This window comes from Dipodomys merriami, unplaced genomic scaffold (assembly GCF_024711535.1).
Source record: "Dipodomys merriami isolate MVZ:Mamm:240054 unplaced genomic scaffold, mDipMer1.0.p SCAF_279, whole genome shotgun sequence".
Lineage (NCBI taxonomy): Eukaryota > Metazoa > Chordata > Mammalia > Rodentia > Heteromyidae > Dipodomys > Dipodomys merriami.
Genome location: NW_027204259.1, coordinates 884,159 through 909,483, shown reverse-complemented (window position 1 = coordinate 909,483; position 25,325 = coordinate 884,159). Strand labels below are relative to the sequence as shown.

At 35.2% G+C, this 25,325-nt stretch overlaps 1 non-coding gene across 1 annotated transcript; it reads left to right on the top strand.

Annotated features, from left to right (window-relative positions):
• The first annotated feature begins 451 nt into the window (after positions 1–451).
• LOC138837910 (U6 spliceosomal RNA) lies at positions 452–554 on the top strand. Its single transcript, XR_011375502.1, has one exon. It is a non-coding gene; the product is annotated as a U6 spliceosomal RNA (small nuclear RNA).
• The last annotated feature ends 24,771 nt before the right edge of the window (positions 555–25,325 follow it).

The window sequence follows — 25,325 nt, the reverse complement described above, 5'->3', positions numbered from 1 at the left end:
GTTAATTGTTATATCCCATTTTCTGAATGTAATTTGGTATATGAAACTAGGATATATTATAAATCAATTATTCAAAGTTTTTATCATAAATATTTATAGCAAAATATAGAGATAAATCCAAATTATATATATATATATAAGCAAATTCCCAAAATTAAATATATTTAAACCATTAAAATTTTTAACAAAACTTAACACTTGCTGCAGTGTTCATTATGACAGGAGCCTTGTATAGAATAATTGAATTCCTCCTCCTACACATCTCTTGAACAACAAATATCTGGAATTATTTTGTTTTTGACATGTCAATCTTGACTTTATTCTTAAATGTGTGCTTATGTAAGAAGTACATGGCTTTAAATTTCATGAAAATTCTTTTATACTTACTTTTTGTTGAATTGTCTAGTTTAAGAAAATCAATTACACTTTATATATAAAACATGTTCTATGCTCCATTCAGCATGACGTACTCTAACATTGGAACAATACAGACAAGATTTGAATGGCCCCTGGGCAAGGATGATAGGCAAATTCCTGTACCATTCCATACTTTTACAACAACAGATGCTGGAGGGGATGTGGACACAAGGGAACTGTACTGCACTCTTTGTGGGAGTGTAAACTTGTTCAATCACTTTGGAAAGTAGTATGGAGGTTCCTCAAAAGACTCCACATAGAACTCCCCTATGACATAGCAATCCCACTTTTGGGCATTTACCCAAAAGATCACAAACAAGACGGTACTAAAACTATCAGCACAATCATATTTATTGCAGCATTGTTTAAGATAGCTAAGATATAGAAACAACCCCGATGCCCCTCATCAGATAGATCAAGAAAATATGCTATTTGTACTAATGAAATTCTATGCCTCCATAAGAAAGAATGGCATCGCCCAATTTGTAGAAAATGGAAAGACTTGGAAAAAAATTAAGTGAAGTAAGCCAGGTCCAAAGAAACATAGGTCCCAGGGTTTTCCTAATTTTTAATAACTAATATATGTCTGGGATAAGCAGAAAAAGTCAAAATCTATGCACATATGACCAGATAAGATGATGTTAAGGGAAATGAACGCCCAAATAGGAACACAAGTGTTTTTTTTTCTTGCTATTGTTTCGAACGTACTTATAACAGTCTATGTGATTTTTTTTGTTTCTTTATATGTTCCTCCCTCATGCTATAACCCCTGTTTTCACTGTATTTGAATTTGGTGTGCCCACCTCTTGTATATACGCTCCTCTAATTTGGGAAGAGGATAGAAAAAAAAATGCTTAAGTAGGGATTCAAGTTGACCCATTGTAACAATGAGATGCGCAAGACACTATGGTGAAAAATGAACTTTACAATTTAGGCAGGGGAAGGGGGGAGGGGAGTTTACTAGTAGAGGTAAGAGGGAAGGGACGGTAGACGGAAAATAAAGGAGGAGGTAACAATCCTTGTTAAGAAATGTACTCATTACATGCTCATGTAAATGTGACCTCTCTGTACAGTATTTTTAAAATAGAAAAGTATGAAAATGTTCTGAGATGGGAGAGTTTATTTCCTTTATTTTACTCAAACAATATGGCTAACAAAGAAATTAATGCAAAAAACTGATATGAAGGTATTTTGAATGAATGTGTGTGTGTGCACGTGCACATGTTCTCATGCACTTGCATGTATGTTGGTGTGCTCACAGTTTGAAAAAAGGGCTTCAAAGTCTTGCTAGGCCTTTCCTCTCTAGATTGGTGAGCTACTATATGAGCTACATCTCCATTCCTAGCCCTTTGCTAACTCATTGAAATTTTTGAAAAATAATCTCATGAATTTATTTTGCCCTGATTGGCTTCCACTGCTATCCACAGATCTCTGGCTCCTGAGTAAATATGCCGAGTAGTTAGGATTACAGGTGTGACCAACCAGCACAAGGCATGCAGAGTAATTTTAAAAGTAGAAGAAAGTTTACTTCACGGGGGCCTGTTTTATCATCTCCTACTTTTAAAGCATTTTGGAGTGATTATTTGTGAATTTTTTTTTCATTTTTTGGATTCTTAAGAAAGTAAGTGATGATATTTAAAAGTTATTACTTTTTAAAATGGAACTTGGAAAAATGGGACAGAATATATTTGTCTTTCTTATAAGCTCAGCTCTGTGCATGATAACCCAATGTCACCAACACAGTCTGTGTTGAAGAAAAAATGTAACAGAAAAAATAACCATGGGCAATAATTGCTATGGTATTATTTCTTGGACAATATGAATATTGAATTGAGAGTGTAAGAGAATGGAGAGATTTTACCTACCTTTTGTGTATTGCTGAAAGACTTTTGGAAACTTTGACTCATTTTCCTCCTCACAGTGTGTGTTTGGGCCATGCACTTACTGCCTTTAATTACAATTTTTCCCAACATTAAAATGGTAATAACATTAGCATTATAGAAAATGTTATCTTAAGAATTAAGGAAAATAAAACTTGTGAAATACTTAACATAAACTTCCATGAATGAGTTTTGAGTTTAGCCAGCAGTTTTTTTTAAATACTAAAAAGAATGTGATAAGTATTACAGAAACCATTGCATATAGTGAGCAAACAGAAGTAATGTAATCTATTGGCCATACTCTTCTTCCAAGGAAGCCAGTTGGATTATTTCTCATGCTGTAAATCAAACTGGTTATCTTATGTCTTGAGAGTGTAAAAATATCAGGGACAAAATAATGAAGGAATGTTGTAGACTGAGGTGAAGTTCATATGAAAATGTGCAAAACTGATAAAAATTCAAAGCATCTGAGCATTATATTGTGTTTTACATCATTTAAGGTACATTGCAAAGTTAAGAAAGACCTAGAAGAATGGATTCTCTTTTCGATGTCTTATCATTGGTTCTTGGATGAACACTTTCCTCATTCTTGTAAAGGCATCATAAGATGAGGGGAACTATATTATTTTTTGTTTGCTTCTGTCCATTTATTCTTCATTTGAAATCTGAACTACTTGAGACTGAAAGAAAACAAGGAAATTAGACACGCAGTCTTTGGAAAAAACAATCATTGTGAAATAAATAAAATGCGTATGCATTTTATTTATATAGTTATATAGTTATATAGTTATATAGTCTCAAGCATAAACAGAAAATGATTAAGCAATATCATGTTATTTAAAATTGAAAATGTTAGGAGTTGCTTAATATTGTTGCTTTCTAATACCTTGAATTAATTATTGATTTTGTATTTGAAAGATTAAAGATGATATTAACAAGAAACTTGATTAAAAGTGTACAAAAGTTCTGAATAGACATGTTCTCCTTAAAGCCCTGAAAATTTCCAGTGGGCTTACAAAGTTATTTAATACCACTTCTATGCTGGTTTAATTCTTTTTGAGCAGAACTCATTAGAGAAATGTAATTCAAAATTACTATGATACTACTTCATAATTATTGTAACTGTAAGTTCCGTTCCACCGTCCTCACAGCAAAGTCTCCACCTAGTTTCTGCGTTAAGCAACTGGGACACTTGGAAGAGGTCACATCTGAATTTGATGTGGCCACACCTTTCTCCACCCATACCCTAGATAAGGCTTAGCCCAGGCCCAGAAGCTCTCTCTGCTTTTCTAGCTCTTTCTCAGCTCTCTTCTCTGTCCTCTCTCTCTCTGTTCTTTTCTAGCTCTCTCTGCTCTCTCACTCTTCTCTCTCTCTGCTCTCTCTCTGCTCTTTTCTAGCTCTCTCTGCTTTTTTCTATCTCTTTTCTAGCTCTTTCCTCTCTCTTTCCCAGCTCTCTCTCTTTCCCAAGCCTTTCCCAGCCACGTGGAGTGCCAACCTTGCCTGGTCCCAGCAGGTCTACTGAATAAACCTACCCCTTACCTGAATACCTTGTGCGTGGTGCTGTTCTTATTTGACTACCTCATTTTAAAAACCTAACTAACTTTTATCAAAAAAATCAAAGGAATCACGTGTGGTGGTAAAGGCTTTTAACTCCAAGCATTTAGGAGGTTGGATTTAAGTCTAAGGCCAGTCTGGAGTACTGAAGAGAATAAAAACCTGCCCTTTATTACCTTTTAACAAAGGTAATAATGCTGGGAGTGGAGAAAAGGAAATTTTCTACACTCTTCAACAAAATGCAGGTTAGTATTCTCCTTGTAGAAAGTAATATGCAGCTTTCTAAAGAACTCCAAAGTTGAAATATAATCTGCCCCACCAATCAAGTGATTATTTCTCTATTTGTAACTCAAATATATTTGCAGTTCATTGTAATCATCATTCACAACAACAGCCAAGATATAAATCGAAGTTCAGTGTTCAACTACAGACTTATAAAGCAACTGTGGTACATGCACAAATATCTTTTTCTGTTTCATCCTTAAAATAGCAAGAGACTTCTCCCATTAGCCACAACTTACAATGACCTGAAAGATGTATTCTAAATGAAGAAAAATATTGTCTTCTGATCTTTGTAAACACACACACACACACACACACACACACACACACACACACACACACACACACACAAACATCAAAAATTAAGAGAGAAATTTTTAACAAGTAAAGCAACGTGGAATTGTTGGGGCATTTAGGTCACAATGTAGAAGATAGTAGATATACAGGATGAATCAGTATATAGTTGTAATGTACAACATGAGGATACAGGAGACAACACTGGCCTTACATGGTTTCCCTGATTTGCAATATCTAGTATATGTCTGAGTCAAGTAGAAAAGGTCTGATAAGGTGATGTTAGGGAAATGAACCCTTAGATATGTATTCTTTTTTTCTTTCATGCGATTGTTTCTAACACATTTATAAGACTATTTCATTGTTGTTTGTATGTCCCTTCCCCACAGTATAACCCCTGCTTTCACTGTATTTGATGTTCGGTATAATTTGTGGAGGGGAAGGGGAAAAACAAATCGTTTAAATATGGATACAGGTGGATCCATTGCAACAATGAAATGTACAAGTCGTTATGTCTAAAACGAACTTTACAATTTTAGTGGGGGGGGGAAGCGGGTAGGATTGGGTGGGGGGCGGAGGGAAGATGGGAAGGGATGGGAAGGGGAAACAAAGGAGGAGGCTACACTCTTGTTAAGAAGTGTACTCATTATCTTGCCCGTGTAATTGTAATCCCTCTGTACAGTATTTTCACACAAAAAAAAGAAAGAAATGAATGAAGCTAAGTAAGTAGGAGTTGTTCTTATGAGTAGGGGTTGCTCTTTTTGTTGTGCTTCCCTCAGTAATGGATAAGATGAACATAATGTTGCATGCTCAATATAGAACAAAATTTCAAATTAAAATACATGATATTATCCTTGGTGTAAACTAATTATTGCAAATAAAGGAAACCACGGGACCTATGTTTCTTTGTTTAGTTTACTTCACTTAATATGATTTTTTCCAAGTTCTTCCATTTCCTTAAAAATGAGATGGTACCTTTCTTTCTGATGAAAGCATAGTATTACATTTATGTATATCTCTTTGGTGTGTGTGTGTGTGTGTGTGTGTGTGTGTGTGTGTGTGTGTGTGTGTGTGTGTGTGTGTGTATGTTTGTATGTGTGTGTTTCACTTTCTTGATCCATTCATCTACTGAGGGGCATCTGGGTTGATTCCATATCTTACCTAGGGTAAATACTCCTGTGATAAACATAATTGGGCTGGTAGCTTTAGAGTGGCCTTGTTTGTGGTCACTAGGGTAAATGCCCAGAAGTGGGATTACTGGGTAATTGGGGAACAGTATTGTGTACATCAAGGATAATATTAATAGTTGAGCAGAATAGCTCAAGAGCTATGTACATATGACTGTATAAGGTGATTCAAAGTTAAATCAACAAATGTTGATTTAACTTTTTGTTGTTCTTAATGTACTACGTGATTTGTTTATATCCTTTTGTGTTTTCCCCACCTATGGTTTATTGCCTGAAGTCACTGTATTTTAATCTGATGCCCTGGGTATTGTAAATATGTTGATTTGAACTTGGGAATGGAAAGAGAAAAAACAAAATGGTGAGACAAAGATCAAATAAGTAACCTATGCAACTGTCATACTCACAAGACAATATGTTGGAAATAATCTTGAGGGGGGGGGCGTTGGGAGGGAAGAGGGTAAAAAATTGGAGAAGGGGTAACAAGTTAGAAAAGAAATGAATTCCTTGCCTTTCTTGTGTAAGTATAACCCCTCTATACTTTACCTTAACAATAGAATTTTAATAAAAAATAAAATATATGAGAGCAGCATTACAGGAGATAGGAAAGGGGGAAATATTGTAGTATAGTGCAGTAAAACAGCTGTGGAGACCAGAAATTTTACTTTTACATAGGAAGAAATAAAATAGCACACAGATTTTCAGCCTCATGTCAGTCATTACAAAGAGAAAACAAAATGCACAATCAGCAAACCAATATAGATAAAATAGAAAATTAAACAAGTTGAAGGGATGACTTGGACCAAGAATAACAAATGACACAATTAGGTAACAAATAACAAGCTGGTAAGTTTAAAAAGTATTACCCATAATTCTATTAAATGTTATTTACATCACAATTTGTTAGCACTATAATTCAAATCACAGTTAAATAATATATCATTTTTATAATGTTATTTATTTTTGATTTCTTAATATTGAATGTTTAATATATAATTTTAATTTTAGCAGCTATAGAAAAGAAGAAAGTGAAACTAATTTTAATGATATATTTTATGAATTGTAAAACTGAGAAACATTAGAATTTAAACAAATAATTTATCATTATTGTTTTATTTCTGTGAATTAATGTAATAATTCAAAGTGTATTCTACACTTAACACTCATCTTAACATGAAATAATAAATTATTGTACATAACTCGGTTTTAGGTGGAAGGATTCAGAACTGTGGTAAAATTCACACCACACAATACACGTGGGAATAACCCCTCTCCTCTAGTTTAAGTTGTGGAAATTTGATTTCTACATGAATGTAAAATTCCTGTCTAGGTGACATTTATACAAGTATATACAATTATATGCATGAGGAGTACTTCAGATGATACTTAAAAGTCATATTCATTAATTAAATTTTTATGATTTTGTACCAAATAAATATTTATAGAGAGACTGAATGTCTGATTAGATGATGGTGTATGTGGGCCAGATTATGCGTATTGAGGCTTATTTTATATTCCTGATATTGTTTCTACAGTTAGATTTAATTTTCCATAACTGGGTCAAGTGTATTATATTGCATATATGAAAGTAATTCTTTGCCATTAATCCTTTGCCATTTGTCAAATACTAATATAATTTATCCATGTGTTAGAAGTAATGGAAATAACAACAGATATAAGCAAGATAAATCAGTCTGAAATAGAAAAGTATTTTCACCTTTATTTTCATAGCTGGTCCTCTTTTACACTACAGAATATTCTTGGGAAAATGTGCTCCAGGATGGCCACAACTGCAGAATATTATGGTTTGATCTATCATAAGAGAAAGAAGGATGCAGAACCTCCCTTCCAAAAGTCTGCTCCCAGGGATGTAATCTGCTTTATGGTGGTTAATTGAAAATGAACATTTTTCACAGTCAACCTTGAAAAGCCATCTTGATAGACCATTTCTGTAAGTGGATTACTACAGAGTTATTCATGGCTTTGTAAGGATGCCAGATTGCCTCATTTTGAGACAATTTTACAGGAATTTAGTCACCAGTTCTTTGTATCTTTCAGGGAAAAACCAATTGAATCTAGGCCAGGGAAGCACTGGGGCCCAGAGAAGCTACTACCTTGAATAGTAATCCTAGACCTCTAAAACTAAACACACACACACACACACACACACACACACACACACACACACACACACACACACACACACACACACACACACACACACACAATCAAACAATCAAACAAACAAAAAAATTCCAGTTAGTACAGCCAGTCAGGTCTGCTATCACAGCCTACTTAAAATCAGGCAAAAAAAGAGAAGCTGAGAGTTATTTAGATGATAACTAATATATTTTTTATGAGGCAGACTGAAATGAGACCCCAGAGAGAGGGTCAGGAAGACTGATAAGAGAGAATAAAATTGGTCACACAAAGATTGGAAAATAAAATTCCTTGCAGAACAAATAAATCATAGTAAGCCTGCGCATATAAGAACAAGACAGCAGACCAAATTCCAGAAATGCACATTTACTTAGAGGTCAGCTTAATGAATTATCAATGGAAATATTTGAATTCTTAAATATTTTACAACATGTGGAAGAATGCTGAAGAGAAAGAAAATGCCATCACTCTGTTAGGAGATCCAACATCACATTAGGAAGTAATCAAGCACAGATTTGTAATAAAAAGAGTAAATAATTATTCCAAATGAGGGCTTCATTTGTTTTGATCTAACAGTTCTTGATTTAGGTGCTAGCAATTACCATACAATTGATCCAGTCCCACAGCTGAGTTAATACTGACCGCAGCATTCCCACATGAAGGAAAAGAGAAAATTTACAAATGTCTGATGAAATGAGTAGAGGGTGAAGTGTTCTAATAGTGATATCTAGGTTTAGACACAGGTGATGAGGTCGATTTTCTTTTCTAAAAATCCCCCATTTTTAGCCTACTGCCAGTGGCTCACAGCTGTAATCTTACCTACTCAGGATGCTGAGATCGGAGGACGGCGGTTCAAAACCAACCTAGGCAGGAAAGTTCCTGAGACTCTTATCTCCATTTAACCACCAGAAAACCAGTAGTGGCACTGTGGCTCAAGAGGTGGAGCACTCACCTTGACTTGAAGAGCTCAGGGACAGTGTCTAAGTCCATACTTCAAGCCCCTCGACCAACAACAAAAATCTCCCTTTTCTTGGACTGCCTACATCTTTTCCTAACATTCAACAAAGAAGCCATTTTATCAACCACTACATTTAAGTCCTATTCTAGCTACTGCAAATAGAATGATTTGGTATCCTATGTCAAAAGGTTCATATTTGCAGAAATAACAACAGTGGTAAGTTTTTTTTTTCCAGTCCTTGAACTCTGGGCCTGGGCCCAGAACATGGTTATGCTGGTAGTTTTCATGTGAGCTTGTTTGTTATTTATTGGATTATTGCCAATGAGGGTAATTACTGGGTCTAAAGGGAGATCTATGTTTACTCATTTCAGGAAAATCCGTACTGCATTCCACAGTGGTTGAACAAGTTTAGTTTCCCACCAACAGTGTAATAGAGTTCCCAATTGGTTACATCCATTCCAGCATTTTCTATTGCTAGTTTTCTTGATAATGGCCATTCTAATTGGGATGAGGTAGAATCTGTCTTGGTTACTTGTAGATTTGTGGGTACCTTATAGCTACCATGAATAAATCCATGAAATCTATGTTGCTGAGAGTCTGCATTCCTTTCTCTTTTCTCTTAGTATAATTTTCCCAAGCCTTTCCTTTTCCTTAATACTGGTGAAAAGTCATCCTTTCTAATGGGTGATTAGAATTCCAGTGCGTGTGTGTGTGTGTGTGTGTGTGTGTGTGTGTGTGTGTGTGTGTGTGTGTGTGTGTGATGATTATAGGCCCATGAGTTCATTTCTATGTCTTCTGTTTCATGTGTACTTTTGTAATTCCATATTAAATTTGGATTGCTTTCTTTATTGAATTGAAGAATATTGTTAGGATTTTGATGAGTATCGCATGGTCAATTGTTTGGGGCAGTATTGCAGTTTTTGCCACTTTAATTCTTCCAACCAGGAACATTGAAAGATTTTCCATATCCTTGAATCTTCTTCAATTTCCCTTTTTAGATTTTAATGTTTTCACAGTAGAGTTCCTTCACATTTTTAGTTAAATTAATTAATTCCTAGTTTTGTTGTTGTTTTGTTTTGTTTAGATTAGATTTGATTGGATTTTGAGGCTAATACATATGAGATTGTATTTTGGATTTCAGGTTGGTTCTTCCCATTGTTGGTAACACAGAAAAACTACTGATTCTTGTGGGTTTTATACCGTGCTACATAGCTCAAGGTTAGCATCACCTTTACTAACTTGAGGGAAGAAGCTATAAGGACTTTTAAATACAGGATCATTTCATCTGTAAAAAGGGATAGTTTTACTTCTTCCCTATTTGTATCCCCTTATTATCTCTTTCCAATTGCTCTTGCTAGAAAGTCCACTACCATTTTGAAGAGTAGTAGAGAGTGAACATCCTTGTCTCATTCGTGATTTTGTCTTAATGCTTCCACTGTTAGGTTAAGGCTAATTAACTATCATAACCAAACTTCTCAGACTTTTTTTAATCATAAAGGGGTATTGGAGGTTTTTAAAAGCTATTTCTATATCCATATAGATGATCATGTGTTTCTCACCCCTGCATCTGCTGATGCTTTGTGTTATGGTTACTGACAAGAATATTGAATCAAATTGTATCCTAGGATGAACACAATTTGATCATACTATATGTCTTTTTTGTTAGTTACTGAAAATGGCTGGTGAGAATTTTATTAAGAAGTTCTGTTTTAATGCTTATCAAAGAATTCTCTTTCTTTGGTGATTCCCTATGTGATTTGGGGAAGTGTGTAATTCTATCTTCATAGAATGTGTTTGATAATTTCCTTTCCCTTTCCATTCCATTGAAGAGTTAGACCTGCATATTGTAAGTTCTCCGCAGTCCTTAATTCCATGGTAAATTCATTGAATCCTAGCTTTTTCTGGAATGGGAAGTGGTTTATTGAAATTTAATATTCATTACTTCTTATATGTTACTTCTTGCTTCAGATTCAGTATAGGAAAGCATCAATTTCTCCAGGATTCTCCAGATTATTGGCATAAGGTTTTCAAAATACTCTCTTATAACAGTCTCAATTTTGCTTATATCTGTTGTGTTGTCTCATTTTTGTCTCTAATTTTCTCTATTTGAGTGAGTCCTCTTATTTTTTTTTATTATGAAAGTGATATAAAGAGGGGTCATTACAGTTACATAAGTAAGGAGTACATTTTTTTAAGTGTTAACCCTTCCCCATTTTTTCCTGCTTCCCCCAACCCTGACATCCCACTCCACCAAAGTTGTAAAGTTAATTTCTAACATGATGTCTAGTGTATATCACTTTTGCTTTGGTTAATCTTTGTGCCACCATTTCTGTGATTTTTCTCCCCTTTCTCCAAATCAGATAAACATGTATAAGACAAAGCGTACCGAAATAAAAAACAGTGAGTACAAGGAATAAACCAAAGGGTAAAAACTTAATATAAATAACCCAAAGCAGCTCACTATACAATCATCTTGTATCCATTTCTTGGAGCTCATTTCGATAAGCATCATTTTATATGGTGATATGCATATTGCTTTTGAGCTATTGTGAATATTGTAGACATATTCTATTGTTTCCAAAGGAGTGAAAATCAGTGGCTTATGATTCTTTGGGTCTTGCTTGTTTGACTTATTATATTTTCGAAGTGATTCCATTTCCTTACAAATGGGGCAATGCCATTCATTCTGATGGAAGCATAGAGTTTTGTTGTGAACGTATATGACATTTTCTTGATCCCTCATTCCTGGCTCATAAGGGAGCTCTATTGAGAAACCTCCATACTTCTTTACAGAGTATTTGAACAAGTTTACATTTTCACCAATACTATAGTAATGTTCCTTTTTGGTCACATCCCCACCAGCCCAGCATCTGTTATTTTTAGTTTTCTTCATAATGGTCACTCTAACTGGGGTGAGGTGGAAGCTCAATGTTGCTTTGATTCACACTTCTTTTATGGCCAGAAATGTTGCATATTTATTCATGCGTCTATTGGCCATGCATATTTCTTCTTCAGAGAAGTCTCTCTTTAAATCTTTAGCCCACTTATTAAGAGAGTTGTTATTTCTTTGAGGATATGTTTTTATTTGGGGGGGAGTTAACTTTTGGGGCTCTAAATATATTGAGATATGAGGCCATAGTGTGTTGTAGAGCAAGTAAAGATCTTCTCCCAATCTGCTGGCTTTTTATTTACTTATCTATATGAGTTCTCTTCTTAGTCAGACTTGGTATGGTTGTGTCAAGTCTGTTAATTTATTTAAAAAAAAAACTCTGTTTTTTTTAATTCTTTCTATGTTTTATTTTGTCTTTATTTATTTATTTCTGATTTTTTACATTTGTTTCTGTCTACTGCTTTGGTTTAGGGCTTGCTCCTGTTTTCAAGGAGTTTGAGGTACATAATTAAAATATTTATTTGAGATTTCCCCAATTGCTTGAAGTAGGCACTCAGAGCAATAATTTTTCCTCTAACTACTGCATTTCCTGTGTCCCAGAGAAACTAGTATTTTATGTGTTCATTCTTGTTAAATTCCAGAAACTTTCAGTTCTTTTCTAATCCCTTCAGTGTCCCACTGGTCATTCAACAACGTGTTATTCAGTCTTCATGGGTTTTACAATTTTTTTTTGTTTTAGCTGTTTAATTCTAAGTTTATTCTGTTACAGTCTGACAAGATATGGGAATTCAATTAATTTTTCTTTCAATTTGGACAGAATTTCTGAGTGACATAGGATATGTTCTATTCTGGATAATCTTCCATGAGCTGCTGTGAAGAATGTATATTCTGATGATGAATGTATATTCCGTAGATGTCTGGTAGGGGTAGGTGGTCAATGTAGTTATTTAAGTCTGTAGTTTCTTGGTTGAGTTTTTCCTGGATGGTCGGTCATTCATGGATGACAATGATGTGTTGAAATGTGTTTTTAGGTTAAGTAGTATCTGGTTGATGATGTTTAGACATGTTATATCCTCCTAATTGAGTGTTGTCTTTATCAATATGTAATATCTCTTTGTACTAATTTTAATTCTATTTTATCTTATGTTAATAATTCTACTGCAGCCTGTTTATGGTGTCCATTTGCTTGAAAATTTTCCTTCCAGCCTTTCAGTTTCAGTATGCGTTTGTTTTTGTCAATAAAATATGTCTCTTTTAGATGCTAGATGGATACGACGTGTTTTTTGATACCACTATTTAATCTATGTCTTCTATTCGGAAATTTAAGTCCACTGATCTAGAGAGTTAAGACTGAGAATTGCCTGATAAGTCCTGTTATGTTATACATTTGCTGTTCGGAGCCGTGCCTCATCTACTCTTAATATATTTACTTTGTTCTCTGATAGGGAGCATTTTACATAATCAGTTGCTGTTCTACTTGGTCTTCTCTATGTTGGATATATTTGATTAACTTCTATCCTGCTGACTTGGTAGAGATACATTGCTTTAAGTTGCTTTGTAATGAAATATTTTTATATTTCCTTTAAATGTAAAGGAGTTTGGCTTGGGCCCATATTAACGATTGGTAGCTGTTTACCTTTAATGTTTGTCATATATCATGCCAGGCTCTCTTTTTGCCATATCAGCTAAAAAATCTGTAATTTATCTCACTGTATATCCTTTATAAATAATCAGTCTTTTCTCTGTAGCATCCTTTCCTTGATCTTTAATGATCCTCTAATGGATTATGATGTAGAGGTTGCTTGTTCAGTACTAGAATTCTCTGTTTGGTGTTCTAAAGGTTTCTCTTTTCTGAATGAGCCTATCTCTCTGGATGTTTGGCATGTTCTCTGCTATATTTCTGTAATATGTTTCCCATCCATTTAGTTTCTTGCTCTTCTCATTCTTGATACCTATCTACCCGAAATTTGATTTCTAAATGAGTCTTGTACTTCTGGCAATATCATTTCTTATTTCGTTTATTTGTTCTTAATGATAATTTCCTCTTTCCTGTTAAACCTATTCTGTCTTTGACCCTGAGATTATCTTCTATGTCATTTATTTGCTGTGGAGACTTTCTGTTTTGTTTTCGATTTCCCTGTCTTCTAATTGGTCCTTTTTTAGGGCTTCTAACTCTTTATTAAAGATTTGTTTTAAGTCTTGTATGGAATTTCTGTACATTTTTTCTTTGGGTGGGGGGGTTGCAAAGGTTGTTTTTTTTAGCTGTGTCTTCTCTCATATCTTTTAACTAGGCATCCATTTTTTCCTTGGACTCCCTTTACTTCTCAGACTTTATCTTTGTTTCTTATCTCCATGAATTATTTTGCTAATCTTTGTTTGGTCTCATCTTGTTCACAAATTTCCTTGTAGAGGTTTTCTATCTTTTCATTAATCACATTTTCAGCAACATTTGTAAAATATTTTGATAACAATCTTCTAGGTCCTTGATTGTCTGTTCTAATGCCTGGTTATTTACTGTGTGAATTGAAGTACCTTGACATATTTTTCTTGTATTTTTTCTGATTGGTTGTGTCCATTTGGAGGTTTTCTCTTGGGGAAACAATGATGTTAATAATTGACTCTCTATGTTCTTGGTTGATTTGCTAGGTGTTGGTTTGGTCTTCTCTTTTGATTTGTTTTTCTGGAATTAGGTTTTTGTCTATACAATTAAGTGTAGAAGTGTAAATCACTTGTGGTGAGACTTTGTGATGTTAATACTTATGGTTCCAGTGACGGTTCGGACTGTCCAATGGTATGTTGAATTGTCTCTGTGTATGCATGTGGTTTTCTCTGATGTACATTTCTGTTCCTACTTTTTTCTATGTAGCCCTTTTATTTCTACACTGCAGATGTGCTTTTGAATATGTTGGCCAATACAGTCACAGCAGTCACCTGCCTGGCTGGGCACGTTTTCATAGATTTCTGTTTTCTAGTGAAGATAGTATAAAATCTTTTTATGAATTTTATATCTATAATTACAGCTGTAAATCTATAATTATGGCTATCTTGGTGTGACCCTCTAGAAGTGGAGTACTGGCCAGGAATCTAAATCTCTGTTTCATTAGAGAGAGTTAGGGAAATTTTCTGTTGTTATTCTGCCATTGTTTTTCCTTTTCCTCAGATTTATTTTATATATTGTTATTTTTTTCACATAATTTGGGATTTGTGATGGTTGTATCAGGTTATTTTTGTTTTTCTGCTCGTGTTATTTTGAAGTAGTTATTTCAGGCTTCTATGAAGAGACAGAAAGAGAGAAATATTTGTTATTACATTAAGAGAAATAGAGAAGACATTTTAACCTATTTGCTACAAGTAAATTAGTATTAAGCAAAGCTAATGAAAATAATTACTTCTTACGCTACAGAGGACGAGTATAGTACTGGGGATTATCTTGGAGGAAAAGACTTTAGAATAATAACAACTGATGCCTTATATTGAAATTACTGGCTAAACATTCTTCTTCAGAAAGGCAAAAGCTCCATTTCTTTCATATTAATATTATAAAATCATAAACCTGCATGTTGAATTGTTTTCCTCAGCTATTTTCAATTCCATGCTTCATCCATTACATATCTCTGAATGACCAATTCCTTAAAATACCTATATTTCTTTTATTGTGTTATAAATCTCAGTAATATAAATACGAATTTATCTCTGAGCCTCATCTTGAGCTACATTCATATGTAATTTATGCAGTCTCAAGCAAGAAACCTATTTTACTCTATTATATGTCTTAATCAATAAATGCATTCTCTTTAGAAATATGTTCTCATCTTTTATATTGCTCCAGTAAACATCATGTATCTAGTACATTTAATGAAATATAAGGTTTGGAACTGGAAGCTACCCCCCCCCATTATCACTTTAACGTAAACTCCTGGAGACTATTTTGCATAAAATATATAAAAGTGCAATCCACATGTTTATATATAAATAATATAATGGTTAAGACAATTAGACACAAGGACTACCACATCAATTCTCAATTGACTTAAAGGCACCAAAACATTGTGTTCATGAATATCACTCATTGTTAGAAAATGACTAGTCAATACAAAGTTTATATTATATTTGAAGTTTACTAAATGAAAATTACACCCAGATTTGCTGTCAATATCTTGTTTCCAGGGATACATTTTTTCAGCAAACAGGGAAATAAAAATAAGGGTTTGACACAGAATGTAAGACGTAGAAGTAGACTGTCTGTCCTTAAAATGATAAGTACCTGCAAATCATGTGATATATTAAAAGATACTATAAAAATTCATAAGAGGATTTATGATCAGAAATGATATGTAAGCAAAGTAACTGGAAAACTGTATATGTAAATTGAACTTTCAATATAAGATGGCAAGTTTTCAATAAATGGGCCCATAGAATGTAATTCTGTATTTCTAACTCACATACCATATTCGGCATTTTTCCACATACTCCCATTCTCTTACCTCAGTTCCTGATCAATATTCTTGTATTTCATGTTGTCAATTCCTACTAAAATAACAAGGTGGATTTTTTTTGGTCTCTAGATCCAATACATTTTAGTATTTTGGAATAGTATGAATTCATGGAGTTTGACTTGAATGTCAAGATTGTAGATATTGTATTCAGGTTACTGTTAATTGGCCTGAAGCATACAAAGACACATAGTATACTAAGAAGAAGGGACTTGATCTCAGGGAAACATACATGTCCAGGCAAGATCCTGAAGCAAAGAAAAATAAATGTAGCAAACACCAATCAACTATAATTACAAAGGAATGGAACTGATCTCTGATGTTTCTGGGTGGCAGCTGTGTGTGTTTGCATGTGTGTGTGTGTGCGTGTGTGTGTGTGTGTGTGTGTGTGTGTGTGTATGTGTGTATGTGTGTGTGTGTGTGTGTGTGTGAGTGTGTGTGTGTGTGTGTAGAGAGAGAGAGAGAGAGAGTGAGAGAGAGAGAGAGAATTTTAGTGTGGCTTCCATATTTATAGACCATAGAGCATTACTTATTAAGGAAGAGGTGCTCATATCAGAGCTCTGATACCATTGTCATCACTTTTTACTGCGAAAAACATTTGCTTAATCTCTAATTAAATAGGGAAAATAAACTAACATCTAACGTGATTGTTTTCACAATTTATTAGCATATTGAAGGCTAAAGGGAGGAATCAGAGATCAGTTTAACCTTCTTCCTCTCTTCTGAATATTACACAGCAATAGATGTGATTTCAGGAGTCTCTTGAAATGTACTGACAGCTAAATTATTAATGTGCTTTATAATATAAAACATATGATGGAAAAATAGATCAGCCAGCAAGCACAAAGTACTAGTGATAAGATCGAACTTTTGAGCAGGTTGCCATATCTTTTAGGAATGTAATTCCTGTATATGAACTTCAAATTTTGTGGCTTTCCCTGTGTGATCAAATGGTAGGAAAGTCCTATAGGAAAGTACTGTACTGTTCAGCCAAATAGAAAATGCTCATGATCCCATCCTCATGTTACAATTTTCCATTCCATACAGACTCTCTTTTAGAGTGCTTTCATTTAATATACTGCAGCACCTCATCCTTCCCTGTGGGAGACAGGAAAAAAGATAATTTTGATTGAATATTAAATTACATAAATTAATGTGTACAGTCATGATTTGTAAAATTATAGAAGTTTGTAATAAATGTAAGTAGGGAACATGTCACAAACAAAAAATATAATTAAAATCAAATGACAAGAATAGAAGACACAGCATTTTCTGCAGGAAAACATACATTAGATTAGTTGCAGAATTTCTCATTGGAGATAAATTTTATATTAGAGCATAATTCCCTTTACCCAAGGATTGAAACACTTTATTGAAAAATATATTTCTTAGAGATATTTTTGCTTCATAATATTAGGGATACAGGTGGACCCATTGCAACAATGAGATGGACAAGTCATTATGTCGAAAAACGAACTTTACAACTTTGGCTGGGGGTGGAGATGGGAAGGTATGGGAAGGGAAAACAAAAGAGGAGGCAACAATGCTTGATAAGAAATGTACTCATTATCTTGCCCATGTAATTGTAACCCCTCTGTACGGTATTTTCACAATAAAAAAATAATTTTAAGAAGAAAATAATCCCAAAGTAATTATTTTCCTATTTCCATCTGATTTACCTCCAAATTAGAAATCCAGATATATGATTTAATTTACTTTAACCAAATCTATTATTGAGAATAAGGTTCTTATACTCTCTACATTCGTCACACTAAGATCGTCAAATATGGTGACTTTGAAATGATTATTCTCTTTATGAACTATGTTAACATTATTTACAATATGAGTGAAATGTTTAAAAATAGTATTTATTTAGTTTAATTACTCTGAAGAGACAAGAACTCATATAATAAAAGGTTAAAAATGATTAGTTTTTAACTTTAGAATTTAAGAAATGTTTTTGACCACACTGGTTACTGGAGCCTTCACAATAAACTCATGAGATAATTTATATTGATGAAGCAAAAATCCTAGAGCTTAGACATTTACAAATACAAAAATCAAGTCATTCTGAATATTTAGATCATATATTAAACAGAAAACTTAGCATTCAAATATCTGAATATAGTAATACATTTAATTGCAGGGTAAGTACTTGTTCTGAAAGGAGATAAAATTGCATTTATTTTTAAAAGTAAACCTAAGTATATATTTGAATAAAATACAATGTTTAAAATATCACTCATGCAAGACAAAAGATGTACAGTTCATTGCTTTTCATGACAATTATGTTCCCTAACTTACTAGAAATACTAGATTACTAACCCTAAATCTTTGCTTTGTAGGGAAATAGAAATTTAGTTTCCTAAAACTCATTACTACAACATTTTTCAAGCAATTACTAAGTAATTGTTTATATTTTCTGTCATGGAATCTTATTTGATTTTTATTCATTAAATTAAATAATTAGCCAATAACAATATAAATTATGTGTAAACAAAGTTTATCTAACATATATATTTCTTTCAAAAGACAAATGGCACTCTTAAAAACACTGGAAGGGGCTGGGAAGGTGGCTCAGTAGTAGAGAGCTTGCCTTGCATGCCTGAGGCACTGGGTTCGATTCCTCAGCACCACATAAGCAAAAAGAAAAAAAGCCGGAATTGGTGCTGTGGCTCAAGTGGTAGAGTGCTGGCCTTGAGCTGAAGAGCTGAGTGACAGCGCCCGGGCCCAGAGTTCAGACCCTACGACCGAACCCCCCCCCAAAAAAAAATAGAACACTGGAAGTCAGTGTTATGTATTTATTAATTTTTAGTTATTTTGTTAATGGTTATTCATTTTCAGAAGTGGCATTTTCATTATGCTCTTTCCATAATATATTTAAAACTTTTGATTATACTCCCTCTATTTCCGTTTTATTATTCTTCTCTCCAAAGCTCTTCTGTTTTTCACATCAAATTACATCTTTATATATGCACATATAATCTAATTTGGAAAATTTAATGTGAACTGCAGGTTAATTCAAGTTTACAGTGGATTAACAGGATGAAAAAAACCTTGATTATTTTCAGTTAACTTCTGAATTGAGCTATCATTATTATTTTGGTTAGGGTTAGGATCCCAGACAGAATTAGAATTAGGGTTAGAGTAACAGAAAATTTAGGTTCAACACAGGATGACCCATTGAAACAATGATACTCACAACACACTCTCTTGAGAATGAACTTTACACCATTGAGAGAGAAGACTGAGGGATGTAGGAGAGGGAAAGGATAGTGGGACAACTCCAATGCTCTACAAGAAAAGAACGAATTACCTTACACATGTAATTGTAATCCCTTTGTAAGCCTCTTTACAATAAAATAAGATTTTAAAATTAATGAAAAATCAAACCTGACATAGAAATATAAGTAGAAAATATAAATAGAAAATGAAATAGAAAAACACTTTAAAACTTTAAAAATTTAGGTTCAAAATGCAAGTAAAATTTAGACCTACACGCTGAGCAAGAGATATGATAAATGTGAAATAGAGGCTTGCTATTAACATTATGATTCAGTTATATGTAGGCTTAGGATTAGGCAAGGTGTTCCAGTTAGAGCTGGGGTTAGGATAAGAAAAAAGATGTAAGATATTGTGTAAAACTGCAACATAGTTTAAGAAGAATGAATGGTATCAAAGTTAGAATGAATGAAAACCAATGTGGGTGTAATTTCAAACATTCAGATATAATTTGGTTTAAACTGTGAGTTACTGTTTTAGTTCTTGTTAGGATTAGGGAAGGACAAGCTTTAGGGTAAAATTTACTTTTCCACTAAGAAGTAGAAGCAAAAAAATGAGTGATTCAATAGAATCCAAACAATTTTACTTACATTAACCATTTGTTGTTAACTCGGATTGTGATTAGGATTTGGTTTCTGGTTAAAGGGCGTTGAGGATAGAGTAAAGAAATGGATTAAACTCGTGGCTTACGCCTATTATCCTAGCTACTTAGGAAGCTCATTTCTGAGGAACACAGTTCAAAGCCATCCCAGGCAGGAAAGTCTGTGACAATTTTATCTCCAATTAACCACCAGAAAACAAGAAAGTGGTGCTGTGGCTCAAGAGGTAAAGTGCACACCTTGAGTTAAAGAACTCAGGGATTGTGCCCATGCCTAGAACTCAGGGATAGTACCCAGGCCCAGAAATGATGCCCCACTAACAACAAAAAGAAAAAAAAAAGGAATGGGATAAATGTTTAGTAAATCTGAACTTATTTTAGGTTCTAGGAATTCAGGAAAAGATATTAGAAATATATTGTACTTCCATTATCACAGCTTTTCCTGAATGTTCCAGTTAGGGTTAAGATTAGAAAAATAACAAAATATTGGCCAAAACTACAAACTATTTTATAAAAAATGGATTGAATCAAAGAAGGGATTAATAAATCTAATGTATTTGTGTGGCTTTTAGAATCCAAATGCAATTGGTTCTAGGGTTAGTGTTACCTTTCTAATTTATGAACTAATTAATTAAAGGCACAATTCTTTCATTCTTACAAACCAAGACAGTTACGATTGTGAAAACAAATTCAATTTTCTACCTGAAAATGTGTCTTAAAATATTTTCCAACCAGGATTAAAGAATAGTGAACAGGGTGTCATTTATTACAATTAGGTAAGTTGATGACAAAGGTTTCAAAAATATCTAAATACATGGGATAAAAATTCAGACATGTTATTGGGAAAACAGACATTCTACTAGCTCTAGCTGGGAAATTGTTTGTGTGTGTGTGTGTGTGTGTGTGTGTGTGTGTGTGTGTGTGTGTGTGTGTGTGTGTGTGTGTATGTGTGTGCACCCACCACAGGTCTTCAACTCAGGCCTGGGTCTTGTCATCAGCTTATTCTCTGCAAGTATGGCACTAAACCTCGTAGCCACAGGTTTTCTTCTGGCTTTTTAATAGTTAATTTGAGATACATATTTCATGGATTTATCTGTCAGGACTTAATCTTCTGATCCCCAGCAATCCTTGGGTTAGCGTTACTGTGGGTGCTACCACAAAGTGACAGTTCATTAAACTGGGAGCAATATGGAATACTTTTACTAGATACAAAATAACCAGTTCATTAATGTGGGAGTAACAGGATCACACTAGATTGCCTTCAAACACATTGTTTCTAATGCGTTTAACTGAATCCCAAAACATAATCAAACTTATTAGCCACAATGTATGAAGTAGCACAGATTTATGATGTAGAATATGTACAATGAATTAAATCCTGAATCAAAAGTCTTTTCTGGATTTGCAGTAAAGATAGAGTGTCATTGAAATGAAGTCCCAACTGGAGGCCTGTAGTGAGCAGCAGAGCATCTGCTTAATGTGATTCCAACCCCCAGGACAATAAAGAAGTAGAAGAAAGTGAAAGTGTAGGAGAAAGAGGAAAGGAAAGGAGGAGGAAGGGGTAAGAAAGGAGGAAGGGCATAGATGGAGGAAGAAAAAGAGGGGAGAGGGAAAAAGTAGAGGGGAGGAGAAAAGCAAGAGGGGTACATTACCCTGGGAAGAGGATCAGGAGAGGAGTCAGGAGGAGGAAGATAAATGCAATATAACAACAAGAATTGTTGGAAAACATTTTGCAGAGAGAGATAGCACAGTGACAATAGGTGTGTTACCTGTTGCTCAGTTATTTTATTCATTCTTCAGTGAGGAATTCAGATGAAATCCTGAGTTTGGTGTTTTACAGAACACTTCAGGATTTCTTTTTCATGAATCAAACATGAGAAAGAACTAAATGCAACCTCCCTGAATTAAAAAAAGAAAGTTTTAGTGGATGCTTTTCATTTTTTGTCTTTTCATTTTTTTTTGGCCAGTTTTTCAGTGCTACAAGGCTGTGCCCTGGAGCCCTTTCCAAGTCCCCATGTGAGCATCCATTCCTGTAGTCTCTGTTGTTGTAGGTGCCTTCTCAGATCACCCGTTGAGAAGTGTGGCCCCTTCCCTTGCAGGGATGTGCAGTGAGTATATGTGTGTGCATACTCCCCAGCATTGTCAGATGAGTCCCGCCCCCCATGCCCACCTAACTTCCCAGTCTCAGTTTTTCCATTTCACCCAGGAGCTGGCAGCCATGGGGCTGGAATTGAGTCCACTGATGACCTCTCCTCCAGTTGTGCTGGCACTGCTCTTCAGTGGTCCTGGGTGCTAGTGCCATCCCAGGGAGACTGTTATGGGGTAACTGCCTACACCCATGGGTGTGGGGTGGGGGGACACTATGTTTGTACACTGCACAGTCCATGTGAGAAGGAAGGCTGGGTGTGCAGCTAGCCACTTTGGGGCCAGGCAGCGCAACCTTGGTTCACCTCATCAGTCTTTAAGTTCGTCTGTGGACTGGAGCCATGTGCTAGCCCCTCTGCCAGTGGGCTTGTGAAAGCTGCAGAAGCTCAGCAACCTGGATCCCCTTCAGCATCTCTGTGGACTTCCATTTTCTGGTCCCTGTGGGCTCGGGTGCAGGGCCATCCTTGCATATGCCCATCACTGCCAGAGGAACCTGGACTTGCAGAGTATCAGCTGCAGCACCGGGGGCACGAAGCCCCTTTGGCTTTGCTGTGTAGCCTCCTCCGTCGTCCTTCTGGTCCACATGGGCCCTTCTCTGGGTGCCATTCCGGGGATGCTCTTTTTGGAGGCAACGGGCTCACCCCCTACCATCGATGGTGTCCAAAGCAGGGGAATGGATTTGGCCTTGGCAATGTAGGCTGCACAGGTAGAAAGCAGGACTTGGGGTCTGCCCTGACTAACCCCATGGCTTCGGCACCTGAGTCTGGATTGCTTGGTTTGATCAATGATGGACCCTTGTTGGCTACAGCCTACTGCAACAAGTGCTGCACTTGCTGCAGCACCAATGTAGTGTCTTGGACCCCCTCAGGGACACCAAACGGACATCTGATGGGTCTACATGGGCTGGATGTGGGTTTCATCCAAGGACTTCATTAGAAAGTGCTACTCCCCTTCATTGTACTGTAAGCAAGAGGTGCCACGTATAATTTCTACTTTCTAACATTTTCCTTCACTGAGATAAACAGAACTGGGAAATATAAATAAGTTTTATAAAAACAAAATATATAACCTATATCACTTCAACCTGTTAAAACACTGTAATATTTTTTATCCGGTAGGAATTCTGTCTGTAATTACTTATTTTACTTTGAATGTAATTAATATAATATATTTTGTGTTTACTTTAGTATTCTAGTATAACTTTATTTGCACTACTTACAAACAATTTGTTTTCAAATTCTGAGATTTAATCATGTGTTTTTTGGATAAGAGTTTTGTTGTACTTTTATTTCCATTTGCCATTATGGCCTTATAAATACAAACAATAAAATCCATTCTTGTTAGTATCAAGTTTAATGATTTTAGACTAGAGACTCAAGGATATATCATTATATATCATACAGTAATGTGTATCACTTTGTTTAAAACTGCTCCATAAAATAATAGGTAATTCAGGCAGCAGCCACTTCATCTGGCATGCTGGTCCCTCTGGTGAAGTAGGACCCCAGTTGGAGCCTGCCCAGCTCGGGCCATTGTGGGCACCTCACCTGGGACTGTGGGAGAAGATCAGGATGTACCTGTTGTTGGGCTAGGGAAGCAACACTGAGGCTGCTAAATGAATGACACAGTGCCACTAACTCACATCTAGCACCCACCTGCTCCACGGGCTTGGGTCCTGAGGATCAGCCCCTGGGAGCATACACACCGTGTGGCCAACCTAGGAAGGAGTGCAGACCGAAGAGAAGCCACTCTGTGGTTCAGCTTGTACAGTATTCATATTTATCCTTCATGGAGCAGGGGACTATTCTGCTCCACTGTGGGGAGAAGACAAAAAAAGACAGGCCCAGGAGGGGTGATGCCAACTTTTGTATTCAGGCTGGCAAGGAAACTTTCCTCCACGCATGCTCAAGAAGCCCTTCTATGCTTGGAGTAGCAGCCAGGGACACTCCCATCCGATACTCCTGGCTGTTCTTTTGGGTTTGTATGTTAATTTATACAGAGAGCCCCTCCCTCAGACAGCAGAGTTATATTCTGGGTTTTGTTAAACATTCTGCATGTGAGCATTCCCAGTGTTTGATTTTAGTATTGTTGCTTATAAATGCGTTGTGAAATTAGTGTTTTATGTATTGAGGTGTGGGAGGAGGAGACAGATTATGAACATAGTTTCCTACAAGCCTTTCATCTAAAAATGAAAGCAGATTCTCTCTAAAAATGCCTTTCAGGAAATAAATTTGAGGGGGGAATAAAGGCTGTTTTCTCATGAGATCAAAATGTGCTATTTTATATGCATATTTTATGGTTCAAAATACAATTAAGTAATTTACTATCTAGGAATAATTTTCCAGAACTAAGACTTAAGTGTCATGGGAGCTAGAGGCAGGATTTTTTTTTTAGCTTTATCCAAAGGGAGGGAAGAAAGTTAAAATCCATACATTACTTTGTAGAATCAAAGTGGTAATACAAAATGAGAACCACTAAAAATCCTCTGTGCTATTTGGGTTTTTTATTGTTCCATTTGAATTTTTGGATTACTTCTATTTCATTGAAGAGTGAGATTGGGATATTGATAGGTATCACATTGAATGTGTATATACCTTTGTCAATATTGCCATTTTCATGAGGTTAATCTTCCCAATCCAGAAGCATTGGAGGTTTCCAACTTCCTTAGTTCTGCTTTTATTTTCTTTTTCAGGTTTTTAAAGTTTCCATCATAGAAGTCCTTCATCTCTTAAGTTGACTCTTAGGTATTTTATTTTGTGTGCAGCTATTAAAAAGGAATTGCTTTCCTAATTTCAGCTGAACTCTTATCGTTTTTGGAATACAGGAAAGGCATTGAATTCTGAGGGTTAATTTTATACTTTGCTAGTTTGCCAAAGTTTCTGATCAGCTCAAGTAACTTGGGAGTGGAGTCCATGCAGTTCTTTAAATACAAGATCATGTCATCTGCAAAGAAGGAGACTTTTACTTCATCTTTCCCTATTTGGATTTCCTTTAAGTTTGCATCTTGTCTTATTGCCCCAACTATCATTCTAATACTAAGTTGAAAAGTAGTGGAGAGAGCAGACATTTTTATCTCATTCCTGAATTTATAAGAAATGGCTTTAACTTTTCACCATTAAATATATGCTAGCTGTATGTTTGTCAATCCTTAGCAGAAAAAAACATAACTGGAGCAATATCATTTCCAA